This window comes from Cetorhinus maximus, chromosome 3 (genome assembly GCF_964194155.1).
Source record: "Cetorhinus maximus chromosome 3, sCetMax3.hap1.1, whole genome shotgun sequence".
Lineage (NCBI taxonomy): Eukaryota > Metazoa > Chordata > Chondrichthyes > Lamniformes > Cetorhinidae > Cetorhinus > Cetorhinus maximus.
In genome coordinates, this window is record NC_135881.1 from 160,288,601 (window position 1) to 160,306,736 (window position 18,136).

An 18,136-nucleotide genomic window follows, 5' to 3' on the forward strand; every position below is an offset into this window, starting at 1 on the left:
AGTATCAGAATAAGAGGTAGGCCATTTAGGACCGAGATGAGGAGGAATTTCTTCAGGCAGACTGTGGTGAATCTTTGGAATTCTCTACCCCAGAGGGCTGTGGAAGCTTAGTCATTGAGACAGACAGACAGACAGTTCAAGACAGAAATTGGTAGATTTCTAGATACCAATGACATCAAGGGATATGGGGATAGTGCAGGAAGATGGTGTTGAGGTAGAAGATCAACCATGATCCAGCTAAATGGCGGAGTAGGCTCGAGAGGCTGAATGGACTTCTCCTGCTCCTGTGTCCTCATAAGTACTGTTAGGGGGCCCATAAACTACTCCCACCAGTGTTTTCTGAGTCTTGCTATTTCTAATTTCTACCCATATTAATTCTACTTCATTATCTTCTGAGGCCAGATCCGTTCTCTCGAAAGTCCTAATGTCATCCTTTTCTATCAGGGCTACCCCTCCTCCTTTGCCATTTTGTCTGTCTTTCTGAAATATCGTGCACCCTGCATTATTTACTTCCCAACATTGATCGCCTTGCAACCATGTCTCTGTAATGGTGGTTAGATTTAAATCATTTACCTCTATTTGTGCCACCAGTTCATCTATCTGATTGCAGAGACAGAGGTATGGTGGTAATGTTGCTGGATTAGTAACCCAGAAGGCTAATACTCTGGGAACATGGGTTCAAATCCCACCATGGCAGCTGGTGGAATGTGAATTCAGTTAATTTTTTTAAACATCTGGAATATAAAGCTAGGTTCAGTGATGGTGACCATGGAACTATCATCGACTGTTGTAAAAATCCATCTGGTTTACTAATGTCCTTTAGGAAAGGAAATCTGCCATCCTTATCTAGTCTGGCCTACATGTGACTTCAGACCCACCCAGGGCAATGTGGTTGACTCTTAACTACCCTCTGAAATGGCAAGCCACTCAGTGCAATTTGGGATGGGCAACAAATGTTGGCCGTGCTGGTGATGCCCACATCCCATGAAAGAATAAAGAACAAAAAGATACTTTCTGCATTCAGATAAAGAACTTTTATTTTCTTTTATTTACTTCTATTCCCTGCAATGTATATACATTTTTTGTTAAACTCTCAATCCCTTTCTGTCTTATTCTGCTTGCCCTAACCGTCATTACTATACTATCCTGATGCTTTGATCTTTCTCTTTGGATTTCTAAATCTCCCTTCACCCAAGCCCTCCCCCACCCCCCACTGTTAGTTTAAAGCCTTGTCCACAGTCCCAGTTATATGATGACCAGGACACTGATCCCAGCCCAGTTCAAGTGGAGCCCATCCTAACAGAATAGTTCACACTTCCTTCAATGCTGATGCCAGTGTCCTATGAATCAAAACCCCTTCTTCTCACACTGCTCTTTGAGCCACATGTTTCTTTCTCTAATCTGCTTGACCCTATACCAATCGGCGGGTGGCTCAGGTAACAATCTAGAGATTGTTACCTGACCTTTGATGACCCGCATTTTAATTTGGACCCTAACTCCTCAATTTCTCTTAGCAGAACATCATTCTTAGTTCTACCTATGTCATTGGTTCCCAAGTGGACCATGACAACTGGATCCTCCCCCTCCTGTTCCAAGTTCCTCTCCAGCCATGAGGAGATGTCCTTAACCCTGGCACCAGGCAGGCAACACAACCTTCAAGCTCCAGGTCGCAGCTACAGAGAACAGTGCCTATCCCCCTAACTATACTGTCTACTACTACATTCCTCTTCATTCCCCACCCCCCCACTTGAATGGCATCTTTCACCATGGTGCCATGGCCAGTCCACTTGTCCGGTTTGCAGTACTTCTCCTCCTTGGTAGCAAGCACCTCATACCTGTTGGACAAAGTCAGGGCTGAGGCTCCTCCATCACTATCTGTTGGATCCCCTTCTGTGTTAACTGAGAGTATAGCCCCTCCTGCTGTCTATCAGGGGTCACGTGATATTCTGTGGGGGCTTCAACCAGTGAGCCCTTTGCGCGGCCAGGGGTGGGGTGGGGCTTCCTGATGAGAATCCAAGCCCAGTGTGGAGCACCTGGAAAGCTCTCTGTAATAAAGTTTAGCTGTTTCTTGTTGAAACCTGTCTGCTCTGTTGAGTCATTACTTTTGGTGTTGAGGGTAAAATTAGCTACGACTCTATGCCCTGTTACTGTGAGTACATCAAATTTTTTAAAATGACTACTCACCAGTCATGCCATTCTTCAGCAGAATCCATCCTTATGATGTGACTATAGATGACTGGAGCCAGCATGTAGAGCGTCTTGATTTTATTTCGTAGCGAACGAAGTTACCACGGGGGAAAAGCAGAAAGACATCTTTTTGAGTGTATGAGGCAATAAAACATGCAACCTCATTTGCAACCTGACAGCCCCGAGCGTGCCCACTTCCAAGTCCTATAATGAATTAGTGGACCTTGTGAAAACACACTTCCAGCCAAAGCCATCCATAATAATGCAGCGTTTTAAATTTAATTCCAGAGTTAGGGCCCTGGGATAGTCCATCACAATCTATGTAGTGAACCTCAAGCAGTTAACAGAACACTGCGACTTCGGGGACACATTAAATGAAATATTGCGGGACCGATTAGTTTGTGGAGTTAAGGATGACGCCATACAGCGCTGTTTACTCACCGAACTTGACATCGACCTTAAGCACGCTCTAGAAATCCCCCCTGCCATGGAAAGTGCTGCGAGAAACTTGCAGGCTTTGCAATGCATAGAACATGATGCCGTACTTTATGTTGGCCGGGAACCAACTGCTGACCGTGCTGCAAAAACCAGACCCACAATATCGAAGCAAGATGCAATGTCTGCTGTTAGAAACATGAAAAAGCCTAGTAGAAACACTTCAGCAGTGACCTCAAGATTAAGTTGTTATAGATGTGGAGGTGGCCACGGAGCAGATACCTGTAAATTCAAGGAGGCAGAATGTCTTTACTGCCATAGGAAAGGTCACGTGGTCAGGCAATGCAGGGCAAAGCTGAAGCAGCCTGCAAAACAGCAAACCAACAGCATCGAATTAAAGAACACAGCAGAAACTGAAGCTGCAGATACTAACATTTATTCCCTGTATAACATAACTGCTGTGAAACTGAACCTATCACTGACATTCCAAGTTCGTGAGAAGCCCCTAATAATGGAGGTGCCTCAACTACAGTGGTGGGAGAGCACACTTTCAGGCACCTTAATGAAGGTAGAGAACCTATAAACCTGGAGCGGACAGCTGCTAAATTAATGACATACACGGGAGAATCCATTCAGGTAAAGGGCATCGCCAAAGTATCAGTTTCTTACAAGCAACAGACAGCCCAACTGCAATAATTGTGAAAGGAGAAGGGCCCAGTATTTTAGGCCCCTGAGATTGGCTACAGAAGATCAAGCTCGACTGGTCTGAGATATTCCATCTAAAATTTGATGGAGTTCCAGAACTTCTAAGAAAATACAACATGGGGCAGAATCGTTCCAGATTTGCACTAAATGTGGTAGTGGGCAGGTAAAACAATGTTTTATTCCCTGGCCGCAATAGCGGCTTTTCACGCCGTAACATCCCAAACTCGCCGTATTAATTATGCATTCCTGGGAAATACGCCATTTCCATGGTGGGTGGGCTCTCATTCGCCTGCCATGCCATCACCTCGCCACTTCATCATGCTAGGTGCCATAGTTAAAGTCTAACCGCAAGCACACGTCTCAGTGCATCCAGCCCATGACTGCTGCAAAGAAGACAGGTTGGCCCCGAAAGGCAAAAAGACTGCAGCCCCCAGGTTCAATGATGCGTCCCTTCAGCGCCTTTTGGATGCAGTGGAGGCTCGCAATGATGTTCTCTACCCCTGGTCTGGCCACAGGATGGTCAAAAACCTCACCAACCTGGCTGGGGAGGTGGTGGCAGTGATGGTCAACGCCAATGCCCTGCAAAAGAGGATAGTCATCCAGTGCCTAAAGGATGAGTGGTCTCATCTGTTCTGCCAAGGTAATTTACTCTTCTCATCACTCTCAACTCTCACACTCACAAACCCATCACACATCCACAGGGATCTCACACCTCAAGGGACAACATCACTAACTCTCACACACACCCTCATATCTCCATCTGGCTCATACCCGCTCGAGCTCGTGTCTTCATCCTGTCCATGGCTCCACTCACCACACAAACATTCCACATAGTGCCATGTGTCCTGCTCACAGTCTTTCCATCCATTTTCATGCAGGAGAAACCTGCTCATATCAGCAGGAAGAGGTCCCAGACTGGGGTGGAGTGGCCCACATTATGCCCCTCACTCAGTTTGAGGAGTGTGCCATTGCACTAACTGGTGAGGATGCCTGCAGTAATGGTGAGGTTGGCAGCGAACACCCTCGTTAGGATCCTGCACCACATCATCCCCCTCTCAATGCAAATGCTCTCTCTCCTGCTTGTGACTGTGCTGCCATGCACTACTTATCTCTACTTTGGTTCATAGGGAGCTTTGCCAAGCGACCGACACCCTCAGTCAGCTCTTAAGCTCCATCCACGTCCTGACCTCCAGCGAAGAGGACACCTCCTCCATTGAGGAGCTGGAAATAAGCAGCCTGGAAGACCGGTCACAGCACTTACCCACACCCTGCATCAGCGCAGAGACACACACCTCAGTGGAAGCTAGATCTAGAGTAGGCATGGATTCACAATCTGATGGTCACTTCATGGACACATGTCCGCAGCAGGAGGAGGTAGGTTCGTGTGAGCTCCCCAGCACACGGAGGACTGCTGGGATCATGCATCAATGAAGTTAAAGTCAGATGACGAGCCTCTAGATTTGACCTTCCAACTAATCTTGGAGAGTCAGCAGAAGGTGTGGGAATATCATACAGAGCTGTTGGAAGCCCTCAGCAGAGTGGCATGCGAGTTGGAGGAGTGAGTGCATCTGTCTGCTCTCTGATGAAGTGGTGCCCACATGTGTGTGTATGGCGGTCTCCATGGGGGAGATGGTGGACGGCATGGAGACCCTGGTCCAGCAGAACGTGGAGATGTGTGCAGACCTTCACTCCATCGCGGGTGCTGTGGGTGAGTTCCTGCAGTGGCAACATGAGAGGCAGACGGGACACCATGCTGCCTGTCCACATGCTCCTTCCCCTCAAGGAGTCAGGCTGAGGCCCCCGGCCACCCAAAGGGAGGAGGAGCGGCAGCTGGACACCCCTGGGTCATCCACTCAGGAATCTCAGAGGCTCTCCTCTCCCTCTGAGTCCCCTTTGCCAGTGAGCCCCTCAACCTCGCCCTCTGTCACCACAGAGGGAGTAGCTGGCCAATGAGTGATTCTGTAGGGAGAAGTGTGTGTGGCAGGGCCTTGCCAGAGCCTCGTGCAAGCACTCTCCCAAACACGTGGATCCTACTCACCTCAATGTCCTGAGCATTTTGGATACTACCCGCTGGGATTTGCTTTCAGTTGTCCATCTAAGCTAAACTGCATCTCTGCCCACCCAATGATCACACTCCTATGCAGGAAACTGTCGTTTCCCATTGATTTGGACAGCATGGTGTGTATTTGGCTTTTTGTGCGCTCCCCTGTCTTTTCCCCTCCCCCAGTCACCCATTTCCTTTCCCCCATCACAGTTGACCCCCCTGGCATCACCTTCCACCTCTCCTCCGTGACCTACGAGCCACAATCCTTTTCCTTCAGGGACATCCAAATGAATGTTCACGTTCCCTCCCTTCCCCCATCTACATTCTCCTCCCTGACTTCCTCCTTCCCACCCCCAGGGCCCATGTCTGCCTCTGATTACCCACCATCACTTTTAGAGCTACCATCGAACCCTCACCCTCCCACCCTACCGCCTCAGTCAGTCATTTTCACCATCCCTCATGCCATGCCCACCCTCAGTTCGTTCCCCAGGAAGCAGTCATGGACCATCAGAACCCCCCACCCCCGCATGTTCACCAGGACATCCTCTCGCCGACCCCTTCCCCCCGTCCCCCAGAAATCCTCCCACTCCCCTGGACTCCCGCCCCCCCCCCCCCCCCAGTCCCTCCCCCTTCCTGACTCCCTCAGACACCCCGACTTCTTCTGCCGCCCTTAGTCCTTCCCCCCTGACTCCTTCCTCCAGCCTTACCTCTTCCTCCAGTCTCACATCTTCCTCCAGCCTTACTTGTTCCCCCTTCCTGACTCCCTCAGACACCCTTACTTCTTCCTCCAGATTTACTCCTTCCCCCTTCCCGACTCCTTCCTCCACCCTTACTTCTTTCACCACCCTTATTCCCTCCACTCTCCGCACTCCTTCGCCATCCTGGACTTCCCCCACTCTCTGCACTCCTTCCTTCCCCTGGACTCCACCCCCCCTCTGAGTTCCTTCCTCCCCCTGGACTCTTCCCCTCTCCACATTCCTTCCTCCCTCCGCACTCCATCCCCTCTCCGAATTCCTTCCCTTACAACTTCCACCCCCCTTACACCTACCTCCCCAGTTGCCATCTTATCCCCTGTTACCACCTCCTTCCCCCATACCCCCCCTCTCCCCACCTCACCAGCCGACACCTCTTCCTCTCCCAGTTAACCCTAGACCTTCCTCTCCTATCCCCTAGACCATCAGCCGCTGTGAGTATCAATGGTGACTTTCCAACTGCTGTGAGCTGCTTCACAGTAGAATCATGTCCATGAGAATCCACCCAGCATACCACGGACATCCCTCCAGGATCGTTTTGTTGTTGGGCTCCAGCATCTTCTGTTCCTCAGATATCCGTGATGTGAGCAAGGCCCTGGCGGTAAGTCCTGACTTCTACACGTCATGCTTGTCAAGACTTGTGCTGCACCGGCATGTTTTCCCGACGACTTGGGCAGACGATCCAGTGGGGAAGGGGGATGGGTCCCGTGGGCTGGCCTTGTAATGATATGCTGATGCGGGGAACGCCATCAGTGGGCAGAGCGGATGATTGCAAATTGGTTTCACAATGTCGTGAAACCGATTTTTGACCTTCTCGCTATATTGTCCGCTCATGCCATCGAACACGCCCGCGCCAGCGGGCACGGAAAATCCCGGCCATGGTTTTGCAGGATGAACTAAAAGGCATAGCGGTCAAGATACATGTGGAGCCACAGGCGACACTTTGTTTCTTTAAGGCAAGACCTGTGCCTTATACATTGAAAGAAAAGGCTGATGCGATGCTGGGCCTGTTAGAAAAAGCTGGGCATTATCCAACCTGTTCAATTCTCGGAATGGGCTGCACCCATAGTTCCAGTGGTTAAACACGACCGCAATACATATCTGTGCAGGCTATACATTGACCGTAAATAAAGCAGCCAAACTAGACAAGTACCCTGCCCCAAGGATAGATGACTTATATGCCAAACTGGCTGGAGGCAAGTCCTATACAAAATTCGATATGAGCCACGCTTACCAGCAACTAGAGCTGGATAGCACATCAAGGGAGTACGTGACCATTAACACACACAAGGGTATCTATCAGTACACCCGCCTACCTTTCAGGGTCTCATCAGTGTGCACTATCTTCCAGAGAACAATGGATAGCCTTTTGTAAGGACTCCCACGAGTAGTTGTATATCTAGATGATATCCTCATCACAGGGTTGACTGAGACAGAACACTTGACAGCCTTGAGGGGGTGATAAGGAGGTTCATGGAAGCCGGCGTATGGTTAAAGAAGAAAAGTGCACATTTCAGGCACCAGAAGTGACTTATCTGGGCCACAGGGTGGACGCCATGGGACTGCGCCTGGTAGAAGACAAAATACAGGCAATAAAAGATGCGCCATCATCATCCAATGTAACAGAACTCAAGTCCTTCCTGGGCATGATCAGCTACTATAGCCGCTTCTTACCAAATCTATCAACTGTGTTGACACCGTTACACTTGTTACTAAAAAGAACTGCCGTTGGCTTTGGGGGTCAGAACAGGAAGAAGCCTTCATGGAAGCAAAGAAATTGTTGCATTCATTGTTTCCATTGGTACTATGACATGTCAAAAGAGCTGGTATTAAAATGTGATGCCTCTCCCTATGGGGTTGGAGCTGTGTTATCCCATAAAATGGAAAATGGGTCTGAAAGATCCATTGGCTATGTATCGAGAACCCTCTCCACAGCCAAGAAGGACTATTCCCAGCTAGAAAAGGAAGGTTTATCAGTGGTATTCGGGGTGAAGAAATTCCACCAGTACTTGCATGGTCTCCATTTCACCATTCTATTGGACCATAAACTATTAATGGGTTTATTCAGCAAGGACAAGGCCATCCCACCAATAGCATCAGCAAGGATACAATGATGGGCTCTGACATTATCTGCTTATGACTATACTTTTGTGTACCGTCCTGGCCTACACATTGCAAATGCAGATGCGCTCAGTTGTCTCCCGTTGCCAGACAGTATTGTGTGTACTCCTGTTCCGCAGGAATTTGTGTTAATATTCAACTTCTTAGATTCTTCACCTGTGTGTGCTAAACAAATGAGAAATTGAACGAACAAAGATCCAACATTATTAGAAGTCAGAGACTTTGGACGGAATTTTCCCAAGTTTGCACTAAGTGTGGTAGTGGGCGGGCAAAACGGCATGTTGCCGCCAATGGTGATGGCGGGTTTTCACGCTGTATCATCTCGGGCCCGCCTCATTATTTATGCACTCCCGGGAAACACGCCGTTTCTGTGGTGGGCGGGCTCCTCTTTTGCCTGCCCTCCATCACCCCACCGTTGTATCACGCTGGGCGCCATGTTTAAAGGCCAGCCGCAAGCATAGCGCTCATTGCTTCCAGCTCACCACTGCTGCCTGGGAGACATCACCCTTAAATGCAAGAAGACAGCAGCCCCCTGGTTTAATGATGAGTCCCTCGAGCAACTGGTGGATGCTGTGGAGGTCCTCTGGGATATCCTGTACCCCTGCTCTGGCTGCAGGATGGGAGCAACTTGACCAATCCGGCTTGGGAGGTGGTGGCAGTGGTGGTCAGCACCATCGCCCTTCAGAAGAGGACAGCCACCCAGTGCCACAAGAGGATGAATGAACTCCTCCATTCTGCCAGGGTAAGTCAGTCTTCTCATCACTCTCAGCTCACACACTCACAAACCCAGCACACATCCACAGGGCCCTCACTCACTGACAGTTCAAGGGACATCACCATTCATTTTCTCACACTCACCATCATTGTCCTCATCCCATCTATGGGACCACTCACCACCCGCACAGGCCAGGTACATTTATCGTCTGGCCCGGCAGGCTTTCTGCTTACACTTTCTCCATCTCTCTCCATGCAGGACAAGCTGGCGCGCAACAAGAGAGAGAGGTCGCAGACCAGTGATGGAATGCCTGAAATCTTGGTCCTCACAGAATTTGAAAACAGAGCCATCCAGCTGGCCAGCGAGGATCTGGACCGGTTCTGTGCTGACGGTGAGGTCGGCGCTGCTCTCCCAAGTGAGGATCCAGCAGTGCAACATCCATCAGACAACCATGCCGTGAGTGATGTGTCCTCTTTCACAGGCCACTGCCATGCACTAATTATGTCTCCTTGCTTTCGCAGGCACAGCTGCCAAACAACCGACGGAGTCCATGACCCAGGGCCTCCAATCAAACCCCAAAGAAACCTCTGAAGAGGAATCTGGAGGCACCCTCCCTCATCACAGCGCTTACCCACAACCTCTACCAGTGCAGAGACACACGTCTCGGTGGAACATAGCTTTAGAGTAACCCCGGGATCACAATCTGGTGAGCACATCGCACTGTCTGATCCACAGCAGGCAGCGGCAGGGACTTCCCATGTGTCCGGCACTCGAAGGACTGCTGGAGGCCAGAAATTTGTGAGTCCGAGTCAGACGACGAGCCTCTGGACTCAGTCATGTCACAGTTGCTGGAGCTGCAAAGGCAAGCTCGGGAACATCAGGAAGGGATGTCCACTGTACTCCTCAGATTGCCAAGGCATGATGGAGGAGTCCGTCCACCTTCAATCTGAGGTGATAGCGCTGGCATGCCAATGCCATGAGGTCAACACTGGTAGGATGGCGGCCGCCATGGAGACCTTGGTCCAGGACTTCGCGCCTGCACTGCTGTGCAAGCTTAACTCCACCGCTGATGCCATAGTTGGCCTCCAACAGTATATATGCGAGTGGGGTGCTAGACAGCTTGAACTTACCCCAGCTACCTCTGCTCCTCAAGGAGTCAGCCTGGGGCCCCAGGCACCCATAGGGAGGAGGATCAGCAGGTGCACACTCATAGCCCATCCACCCAGGTGACTCCAAGAGTGTCTAGTCCATCCGACTCCCCTCTTCCTGTGACCTCAGCAGCTCTAGCTCCACAGGCCGAGGAGGGTGCCACTGCCACACAGCAATACCCTGAAAGCAGGCTGGGGCCCTCCAAGTCTGGGCCCTCCAAGTCTTGGCCCTCCAGAGGACACCCACCAAAGTCATCAGACAGGGTGTCATAGTCAACAGGCTGCCTACACCTCCGCTGTGGATGTCCGGGGAGCACTAAAACGTAGCGGCAAGGTTATGACAGTTAAGGAGAATTAACTCTTTTGGGAGTCAAGTTAAGGATAATTAGTTGCACAGCCTGGGCCTGGGTGTTAATCACATGTATATACTGTTCACCATTGTCAGTAAACTCCCAAGAATGCCTCCTTGCCTATGGCTCCTTGTTCTGATGAGCAGTGTTCTTGTCACTCAGATATGAAACCTTTCTGCACAAGATAAAGGCAGGTGCCTCAGTCCAGGGTCTCTTCCCTGTGCTCTGGGCCTTCAGACCAAAGTGATGGTCCAGTCTCACGTCCTGGAGACATTACTGATGCGTGCACCTCGGCGGTGCTTGTCATTGCTGCCAGAATGTAGTGGGCAGGCACCATAGAGTTCTCTCATTCTCTTGATGTGCTCTCAACACCTTTAAGGAGAGGCTGGCCCCCATCTCTTCAGCATCTGTGACCACTGATGCTGTGCTCCAGCACCTGAAGGGCTCAGGTACTGAAGGCGGACAAAGCATCAGATGCTTCTAAAGTTTCATGCTTCCGTGTGTGTGATATGACCCTGATCACTGAGCACAAGCGAGCTGCCCTCGGCCAGACATTCTCAGAGGCTGTATGACTATTTATGGAGTATCCTCAATGCATGTCATCATCATTCTCCTGCAATCGAGCAACTATTAGGGCCTCCACTGCCTCTCCATGACAGGAGCATTCTCACAGAGGGTATTAGCGCTGCCATAAGCCAGACTGGAGTCAAACATTCACAAAAGTGATGTGAGGCACTATGGGGTCACCTCACTGAATGTCGTCATCATCCTCCACAAATCTAGCAGCTATGAGGGGCTCCTGAGCACAACTGCCTCATCTAGCCAGCACGAGAGCCTCATCCCCATCATCATCACCACCAAGGACTCCCTCACCCTCATCCCTGTTGGCATCCTCCTCATCGGAGGATACATGCAGCTCCTCCATCTCCTCCTCAGCCAGCTCCTCTACATGTTGGAGCTACAGGTTGTAAAGGGCGCAGCAGACGATGAGGATTCATGACACCCTCTGTGGACTGTATTGCAGGGCTCCACCAGACCGGTCCAGGCACCGGAACCTCATCTTCAGCATCCTGATGGTCTGCTCCACCAAAGTGTGAGCTGCAGCAAGAGCCTCATTATAGCGTTGCTCTGCTGAGGTATGAGGCCGCCACACGGGTGTCATCAGCCACGTCCTACCCTTGTCCCCGAGGGCCATCCCTGCAGCTTCTGTGGACCCTGGAAGACTCCAGGGATCTGTGATCGACTGAGGATGAAAACTCATGTCATGCACACTCCCTGGAAACGATGCGCACACCTGCTGGATATGTTTCTGGTGGGTCACACACCAGAAATTTAGTGAATGGAAGCCCTTGCGGTTAATGTAGTCCACCGTGTGTTGCGATGGAGATTTGAGCGCCACATGAGTGCAGTCAATTGCACCCTCCACTTGTGGGAAACCTGAGATCTGGACAAATCTAATCGCTTTTGCATCCTGGCTGTCCTGGCCCCGGGCGAAATGAATAAAATTGTGTGCCCTCGCAGAGATGGCATCCGTGACTCCATCAGAGATCTCACAGAGGTCACTTGTGGAGCCCTGAAATTGAGCGCTGCGGTCACTTTCACAGCCACTGGCAGTGGATGCCCTCCATGTCCCTGTGGCGCCAAATCCTGCAATAACTAGCAGATGTGAGCAACCAGTTCCCTAGACATTCTCAGTCTTCGTCGACACTGGTTCTCGGTCATCTGCAGGAATGAAAGGCGGCATCTATAGACGGGTGTCGCTAGGCGCCGGCCTGTGACAGCTCGCTGTGGCTCTTGGGCGGTGTGTACGGGAGCCCCAGCTGCCCCTTCTTCCTAAGGTTGCTGCTGCTGCCTCTGTGCAGCCAGGATCCTCAGTCCCTCTCTCCTCCATCTTCTTTGTGCTCTGTAGGCCATCAGGCATACAGTTAGTTCACCAGGCTCCATGATCCTGATGTACTCCTCCTGCATAATGAAAGAGAGAGACACGTGGTTAGCATGGGTGTACTAAGAACCTGTCCTGGTTAAGCGTGACAGCCCCTTAACTCTTCCTGAAGAGCTGTGGAGAACTTGGTTGCACTTTGCTTCTGCATTGCTTGATTGGGCAGATAAGCTAGGAGCCCAACCCCAACGGCCACCAGTCGCCTCAGAGGCAGGGCTGCACTTGCCCCCCCTCACAAGTTGCCACAACGGCAAGGTTCCACTTGCCCCCCGCTCCCCCTCACCCTCACAAGTTGGCTCTGAGGCAGGGCGGCACTTAACCTCAACCCCACGGTGCCCCTGAAGCCTGCAAAGCAACAGGCAACCCTGGCGAGCTCTGCAGAACGTTGCTGTGCACTCACCGCAGGCTGCCAAGTGCACGTCACCTCTGTGCTGTTGTAAAACATCGGTGTGCTTTCCCACCGACGTGGACGGACGATCCAGTCGGAGTGCAAGAGCCTGATGGGATGGTCTGATAATGATATGCTGATGTATTACAATGAGGTTCCCAACGACTGATGGTGAGAAACGTGGCCCACTATTGGCGGGCTGAGTGGACAATCGTGACCTGCCTTCCCAGCGTCATGAAACTGATCGCGCCATATTGTCTGCTCATGCCACCTGTCACGTCCGCCGCCAGCAGGCACGGAAAATTCTGCCCATTGTCTTAAAAGGATGACCAAACTTGCCTGTATCTAAAGAATTGAGATCATTCCATGTGAGACAGACGGAATTTAACTACCAAGGTGGGATTTGGCTTTTGGGGCCAAGGCAGGGAACCACTCTTGACAAAACTCCATAGTGCACATACAGGCATATCAAAAATGAAAATGCTTGCATGAAGCTATTTATGGTGACCAGGCATTGATGGAGATATTGAAAACATGGTCAAGCATTGTCTCCACTGTCAGCAATAACAGAAGTTGCCTGTTCCGGCTCCCTTGCAACCGTGGGAGTAGCCTGATCGACCCTGGGTTCAATGACATATTGATTACATAGGACCATTCTTGGGTACCCTGAAGCCTGCAAAGCAACAGGCAACCCTGGCGAGCTCTGCAGAACGTTGCTGTGCACTCACCGCAGGCGTGCAATTCTGGTTGCCACATTATAGGAAGGATGTGATTGCACTGGAGCGGGTGCAGAGGAGATTCACCAGGATGTTGCTTGGGATGAAACATTGTAAATGTTAATTGTAAATGGATGGATCTATATGAAATCAAGTCGCCAATGTCAAATGCAATTATAGAGAAGCTACGTCACAGTTTCAGCATACATGGCCTACCTGAAATTGTCGTTTCAGATAATGGCACAGCTTTTACCAGCACAAAGTTTCACAAATTTATGGATCTGAATGGCATCAGACATATTAAAATAGCCCATTACCATCCCTCATCGAATAGCCTAGCTGAGAGGGCAATACAAACTTTTAAGTCTGTTATGAAAAAGCTATTGGAAGGCACTTTGGAATCTCGACTTCCTGCTTTCTTTTCAGTTATCATACAACACATTCGACTACGGGTTCAACACCATCTGAATTATTAATGAATCGCCATCTACGATACAGAGTAATTTGATAAGGTGGATTCAAAATTGGCTTAGTTATAGGAGACAGAGGGTGATGACAGAAGGATGCTTTAGTGACTGGAAGCCAGTGTCCAGTGGCGTACCACAGGGATCTGTGCTGGGTCCCTTATTATTCGTCATTTATATAAACGACATAGATGACTATGTGGGGGGTAGGATTAGTAAGTTTGTGGATGACACAAAGATTGGCCGGGTGGTTAACAGTGAGGTTGAGTGTCTTGGGCTACAGTAAGATATAGACGGGATGGTCAAATGGGCAGATAAGTAGCAGATGGAATTTAACACTGAAAAGTGTGAGGTGATACACTTTGGAAGGAGTAATTTGACAAGTAAGTATTGTAAGATAAGTAAGAATGGCATGACACTAGGAAGTTCTGAGGAACAAAGAGACCCTTGGTGTGTGTGTCCCTAGACCTCTGAAGGTGGAGGGGGCATGTTAGCGGGGTGGTGAGAAAGGTATATGGGACACTTGCCTTTATAAATCGAGGCATAGATTACAAAAGTAGGGAGGTCATGTTGGAGTTGTATAGAACCTTGGTGAGGCCACAGCTGGAGTACTGCGTGCAATTCTGGTTGCCACATTATAGGAAGGATGTGATTGCACTGGAGCGGGTGCAGAGGAGATTCACCAGGATGTTGCTTGGGATGAAACATTTAAGTTATGAAGAGAGGTTGGATAGATTTGGGTTGTTTTCATTGGAGCAGAGAAGACTGAGGGGCGACCTGATTGATGTGTACAAGATTATGAAGGGCATGGACAGTGTGGATAGGGAGCAGCTGTTCCCCTTAGTTGAAGGGTCAGTCACGAGGGGACACAAGTTTAAGGTGAGGGGCAGGAGGTTTAGGGGGGATGTGAGGAAAAACTTTTTTAACCAGAGAGTGGTGGCGGTCTGGAATGCGCTGCCTGCGAGGGTGGTGGAGGCGGGTTGCCTCACATCCTTTAAAAAGTACCTGGGTGAGCACTTGGCACATCATGACATTCAAGGCTATGGGCCAAGTGCTGGTAAATGGGATTAGGTAGGTAGGTCAGGTGTTTCTCACATGTCAGTGCAGACTCGATGGGCCGAAGAGCCTCTTCTGCACTGTGAGATTCTGTGATACATACATGGTTACACCTGCTGTTTCCAAATTTAGAGGGGAAGGTAGAGCGTAATCAGAATAATCAAAAATTTAACCACGACATGCACAGCAAAGCTCACACAATCACTGTAGTTGATACCGTTCTCATGCAAAATTTCGGCAATGTACCTTGTTGGACTCCCGGAACCACTGTCTCAGAGACCGGTCCATTATCTTTCCAATTACAAGTGGGAGATAGAATTGTCTATAAGCACATAGATCATATCCATGCCAGAGAGACAGTCCAACAACCAACTATTCTGTTGGACAATTCCTGAGGTGATTGATCGACCCAAAATAGACATGCCCAATGTCTCTGTAGAGTTGCCAAACCCTGAACTGCCATGTTCCGATGATGTGTCTCATGCCTCAGTTCCAGATCCTGTCGATCCTGTTGAGGAACCTCAAGTGATAGAGCTATGCCACTCTAGTCGTATAAGGATATCACCTCAGAGACTTGAAACTGTATATATGTATATTTTGTTGGATGTTCAAATGTTTCCCTGTAAATAGAAATTGTAAAAAACTAAAGGAGGAGGAAATGTGGTAACTGAGAGTATAGTGTGTCGTATCCCCCCCCCCGCCCCCCCTCCCCACCGATGTCAAGGGTGACTTGATGTTCTGTGGAGTCTCTGACCAGTGAGCCCTTTGTGTGGGGAACCTGGGGGTGGGGGAGGGGCTTCCCAACTTCCTGATGAGAGTCCAAGCTGAGCGTGTAGAACCTGAAAAGCTCTCTGTAATAATGTTTAGCTGTTTCCTGTTAAAACCGGTCTGCTCCCTGGAGTCATTATACTTTCCCTGCCTGACTCACTGTCATACCCTTCTGCCCCTGAATAGTGATCAACTCTAAAGCTCTGCCGAGCCTACCATGACCACCTCTTGGTACAAAGTGTCAAGTAACTTTCCCCCTTCCTGATGCATTGCAGTGTCTGCAACTTGGCCTTCAGCTCAATGACTCTGAGCCAAAGCTCCTCAAGTTGCAGACATGTTTGTCCTGGATCATACTGGTGTTTAGTAACTCCCACATTCTGCAGTTGCAACACATAGAACCATAGAAAAGTTATGGCGCAGAGAAAGGCCATTCAGCCCATTGTGTCTGCGCCAGCCCAAAAAAGAGGAAAAAGAAACTAGCTGCTCATTTTTAATCCCATTTTCCAGCACCTGGTCCATAGCCTTTGATGTGGTCTACATGGACTTTAGCAAGGCTTTTGATAAGGTCCCTTGTGGCAGACTGGTCAAGAAAGTAAGAGCCCATGGGATTCAAGGCAAAGATGCACGTTGGATCCAAAATTGGCCGAGAGGCAGGAAGCAGAGGGTGATGGTAGAGGGATGTTTCTGTGACTGGAAGTCTGTTTCCAGTGGGGTTCCACAGGGATCAGTGCTGGGGCCGTGCTGTTTGTGGTGTACATAAATAATTTGGACTTAAATGTAAGGAGTATGATTAAGAAGTTTGCAGATGACACGAAAATTGGCAGGGTGGTAAATAGTGAGGGGAATAGCTGTAAACTGCAAGAGGATATCAATAGACTGGTCAGGCAGGCAGAGCATTGGCAAATGGAAATCAACCCGGAAAAGTGTAAGGTAATGCATTTGGGGAGGGCTAACAAGGCAAAGGATTACACTATGAATGGTAGGACCTGGAAAACACTGAAGATCAGAGGGACCTTGGTGTGCATAACCATAGATCCATAAGGGTAGCAGGGCAGGTGGTTAAGAAGGCATATGGGATACTTGCCTTTATTAGCTGAGGCATAGAATACAAGAGCAGGGAAGTTATACTGGAACTGTATAAAATTTTGGTTAGGCCACAACTGGAGTACTGGGTGCAGCTCTGATCACCACATTATAGGGAGGATGTGATTGCACTGGAAAGGGTGCAGAGGAGATTTACCAGGATGCTGCCTGGGCTGGAGGGTCTGAAATATGAGGAAAGATTGGATAGGCTGCGGTTGTTTTTCTTGGAGCAGTGAAGGTTGAGGAGGGACCTGAAGAGGTGTATCAGATTATGAGGGGCATATATAGGGTGGATAGGAAAGCACTTTTTCCATTAGTAGAGGGGTCAATAACCAGGGGGCATAGATTTAAGGTAAGAGGTAGAAGGCTAAGAGGGGAGTTGAGGAGCAATTTTTTCACCCAGAGGGTGGTGAGAGTCTCTTCACTGCCTGAAAGTGAGGTTGAGTCAGAAACTCTCATAACATTTAAGAAGTATTAGATATTCACTTGCATTGCAATAGCCTCCAGGGCTGTGGACCAAGCGCTGGAAAATGGGATTGTGTCATCAGATCTTTGTTGACTGGCACGGACACTATGGGCCATATGGCCTCCTTCTGTGTTGTAGACGTCTATGAGTCTATTTATTACATGTTAATTAATTTATTACTGTATTAAGTAATTAATTTTAATTAATAAATCCTAACACTTACAATGAGCTTTACTACTACTACTACAAAACTTTACTACTAATAAAAGCTTACAGTTACCAATAATTTGTACCAGTTCTCAAAAGATAAATAAGCAAAACGAGTAAAATACTCACCAACTAATCACTTACCCGGTTCCCTGTGACATCACACTTGATTTTCTCCACATGCGAACAATCCACAGACCCCTTCAACACCAGCAGCAGCAGCACTGGGTCTGCTCTCAGTCTCACCTCTTTTCGCTCTCTTTTTAAGACTCTGTGTCCGCTCTCAGCCTTGCCCTCTCTTGCAGGATGAGGAAAAATGCTTACGTTTGTCAAGGTGAGTTTGATAAGTGTTGTTTCAGTACTGTGGCAGGGTGAAATGCTGATTGGGGTGATTCAGATGTGGAGTTCCAGGAAAGATGGAAATGGATTTGGGAGGTGACAACATGTTCAAGGACTCTGAAAGGAAAGGCAGGTTGGAGATGGAAGGATAGTTTGCAGAGGGTGGGGTCAAGGATTGTTTTTTTTTGAGGAGAAAACAGATTTAAAGGAGAGAGGGACAACACTTGAAGAGAAAGAACTGCTTACAATATTG